Genomic DNA, 3248 nt, shown 5'->3' with positions numbered 1-3248 from the left:
TCCGTGACGATTTTATGACAAAAGCAATATAGTCATACATGTGTTGTCGTAGAAGTCTTCCATGACAATACTCAAATTATCATCACACAAGTGTACACTTCCATGACGATGAATGGTGTGTCAAAGAAGTGGCTTCGTCAAGGGTAACTGACACGTGGAAGCCAGCATAACTGGTTACCATTAAGCTAGCGGGTGCCGGTTTTGGATCTGATATCCGGTAACAGCTCCATCCAATGAAGTTTTTCCATGTGTCATTTTCTCTCTCACTAAAGGAACCATGTGTTAGCTCAATGTTGATACAGATGTCATCCACCTCCCTCCCTCCCTCCCTCCCTCTCTCTCTCTCTGACCTCCAAGCGGCTTGGTGTGAGTCGTGTTGTAAGGATATTGCATGATGTTGACGCATGTTGTGTGATTTTACTATACACATACCAGCATGGAGACATTTGGATATGAGTAACCCATGGACGTTCAAATTTTCATCCACGGATTAAACCAAGCTAGGCCAAAATCATAAGCTTGGAGGAGTAAATATTCAAGCTAAGTATACTACCCTGATCACTAGCAGTTAAACACTTCATGACAAATAAAGGAGAGTAATGCACCAAAGGAAACTGCAGGCTGGTGGGAGTGGCTTTCGACACGCGTCTTCTCTCACCCACCGTTAAAGTGAGCAGGAAGTCCTCAAAGTCGGCAGGCTTAGGTTCTATTAACTCCCCATGAGATAGAAATAAATATATCTCACAGAATTCAATAAGCGACATTTGGTGGGTTTTGGCATATAAATTAAACCGCACTAAAGGTGGATCATGCCTATTCAGAAAATCGAAATTTTGAACAAAGAATTAGTAAGGGTATGGTATTGTTCACACTCATTTGCGATGGAGTTGGTCAACCCATCATTTGCCACGATTTGCACAAACTCATGGTGGAATCCGAGTTGTTCCATGAAGGGAATGTGTGGCCATTTGCACGGCCGGGCCTTCGTCATTCGCGGGGTGGTGAGTCCATCAGCAGATGATTCACCAACAACCCCTTGTAATTTTTCTTGGATGAACTCCTTGTGAAGAGGTTCATTTTTTCAAGAACAAATTTCTGAAAATTTTGGGTCATAACATAAAGTTAACAAGACTTCACAAGAATGATAGCCACTAGTCATAAGGATTCCTAGAGCCTAAAACAAGCATTCAAACTACTTGGAATTTCGAGAATTCAACACACAAGCTCATCTATAGCAACACCTAGAGAAGCTTATTACTTATAAGATAAACCACTAAATAAAAAACTAGTCAGAGGAGTGGGGGAGTTACATACCAAGGAGCAATCTCCCAAAATAGTTTCATAAATGGAGTTTCGAGCAAAGAGATTGAAATCCGCGGGTTTGAGAGCAAGAACATGAGAGAAATATATATAGGTATTTTTTTCTGGAGGTGGGTGATGAAGCGAGCTAAAGGGATAAGTGTGGGAGGCATCCTCGAGGGGCCCAGTATCCACCAGGGCATGCCTGATGGGGGTGCCACGCCCTGGTGCCTAGTGGACACCTAGGACACACCCTGTGATGTTTGTAGTGCTAGATATTCTCAAATTTTAAGAAAAAAATCGTGTTTAAATTTCAGGTCATTTCGAGAAATTTTATTTTTGGGCACTTCTTTTATTGCACGGAGAATTCAAAAATAGGACAAACATGGTATTTATTGCATTTCCCTAAAAACAACATGAAAAATAAAGTGGGTACAGAAAGTTGTGCCTAGTGAATTCCTCAACCTCATACCTCTCAAAAATGATCCATTAGAAAGGTTGATCAAGTCTTATTAACAACCACTTCCAATTAGCATGAACTCAAAGATTTTTAAAAAACACTAAGTTACCTCAATGGGGATTTGCATGTCCCCAAAGTATCTTGTAGGATCGAAAGTATGTCTAGACGGGGGGCTGATTAGTCTACTTGACAAGATATTTTTTTGCCTTTCCCAATTTTACTTGAGGGGTAGCTACAACAGTTATAACAAGTCAAGTACACCCTACACATGCAGTTCTAATAGTATAGAAGTGGAAAGTAAAACATGCAAGTGTAAAGTAGAGGAGTAAGGTGGGGAGATCAAACGCATGAGGTTGACATGGTGATTTTTGGCATGGTTTTGATAGGTGGCTCTATCGTACGTCCATGTTAGTGGAGACTTGAACCCACAGAGGGTAACGACTGCGATAGTCCACGAGGGCTCCACCCACAGAGGTTCCATAAAGAAGCGACCTTGTCTATCCCACCACGACTTCCAGCCATGGAGGATCAACCTTACTCATGGTAGATCTTCACGAAGTGGGCTTTCTCCTTGCCCTTACAAACATCTTGGTTCAACTCCACAACACGAAGTAGGACGCTCCCAAGCGACACCTAACAGATCTAGGAGGCACCACCCTCCTAAAGATAATAGAAGGGGTAGATCTATGAACTCCTTGCTCTTCTACTTCTAAAGATAGTCTCCTCAACACAAATCACTCTCATAGAATATGCATGGATAGGAGAGGTTGATTTGGTGGAAAGAAGTTTGGGGAGGCTAGAGATCAAGTTTCAAATGATTGGATTGGAATATCTTGGTCTCAACACAAGAGTAGGTGGTTCTCTCTCAAAAAATAGATCTGCAAATGAAGTGTGTGTTCTGAGTGCTTCTCCCTCGAATGAGAGGTGGGTGAAGGGGTATATATAGGCATCCGCCCAAATCTAACTATTACACACAAAAGAGCAAACTCTATGACACCGAAGTTGGAAACTCGGTGGTACCGACTAGCACTAAAGGTGTGAACTTTTGAATCTCGGTGAGACCGATATATACAACTCGGTGGCACCGAAAATGTGACTAATGGTCAGATGGAAAAACTCGGTGGCACCAATAATCAAACTTAGAAATTCCGATTTTGTGTATCTTGGCAACAAAATGTTGGTCACATTGAACTCGGTAGCACCGATGCAGTTTCGGTTGCACCGATTTGGTGGGAGTGGCTAGGGTTCTGGCTGAGGTTCAAAGTAGGTGGGTCCGATGTGGAAATGTTGGTGACACCGGATTTTTGAATGTGGAACTTGACAGAGTGGAAATGTAAAAAGGATTGAGTGTTTTGGTGGCTAACTTTGTGCATTTCCGCAATCAGTTCATTTTACTACCTCAGCCCCTTTTAATAGCATTGGCTTTCCTATGGACTCAAAAGTGATTTCTCACAAATATAAAATGAAGAGTCCTCTAGCTTGAAGCTTG

Source organism: Hordeum vulgare, chromosome 5H (assembly GCF_904849725.1).
Source record: "Hordeum vulgare subsp. vulgare chromosome 5H, MorexV3_pseudomolecules_assembly, whole genome shotgun sequence".
Taxonomy (NCBI): domain Eukaryota; kingdom Viridiplantae; phylum Streptophyta; class Magnoliopsida; order Poales; family Poaceae; genus Hordeum; species Hordeum vulgare.
This window is presented reverse-complemented; position numbering follows the sequence as displayed.